Source organism: Salmo salar, chromosome ssa02 (genome assembly GCF_905237065.1).
Source record: "Salmo salar chromosome ssa02, Ssal_v3.1, whole genome shotgun sequence".
Classification (NCBI taxonomy): Eukaryota; Metazoa; Chordata; class Actinopteri; order Salmoniformes; family Salmonidae; genus Salmo; species Salmo salar.
The window spans coordinates 45,959,589-45,960,477 of NC_059443.1; positions in this window are offsets into that span (position 1 = coordinate 45,959,589).

Sequence of the window (889 nt, forward strand, 5' to 3'; positions counted from 1 at the left end):
GAAACAGCAAAGACCTGCATTTTGGCCACATGTACAGGGACCAAAGCCATTCCTTCAACATTGGCACTTTTACATTGGTTTTAAAAAAGGAAATCTGTCCCTGACAACTGCAATAAATTAATTTAATGAACAGTAAACTGTATTTACAACTTAGAGACTCATTAGTCCTTTATCCCTTCACTTTAAATAGAATCTCAGCATGAATTAAACTTAGTTATGAAAATATTAAAGGGCCAGGAATGTTTTAATTTGTGTAAGTGACAAGCGAGGACAGAGGGTTGTAGAAGAATTTCAGAGAAAAGACACTGATGGGGGCACAATACGAGCAAAATAAACTCACCAGGCTCCTGCAATACTATCCACATATCCACCTTACATACACACAAACAAACAAACATACAGTGTTGTGAAAAAGTAATTTGCCCCCTTAATTCTCTACTTTTGCATTTTTTTTAATACTGAATATTATCAGATCTTCAACCAAAATCTAATATTAGATAAAGGGAACCTGAGTGAACAAATACAACAATTACATACTTATTTAATTGATTTCATAAAAAGTTATGCAACACCCAATGGCCGTGTGAAAAAGTAATTTCCCCTTACACTCAATAACTTCTTGTGCCACCTTGAGCTGCAATGACTCCAATCAAACACTTCCTTTACTTGTTGATCAGTCTCTCACGTCGCTGTGGAGGAATTTTGGCCCACTCTTCCATGCAGAACTGCTTTAACTCAGCAACATTTTGGGGCTTTCAAGCATGAACTGCTCATTTCAAGTCCTGCCACAACATCTCAATTGGGATTAGGTCTGGACTTTGCCTAGGCCATTCCCAAACTTCAAATTTGTTGCTTTTTAGCCATCGATTGTGTGTTTTGGATTATTTTC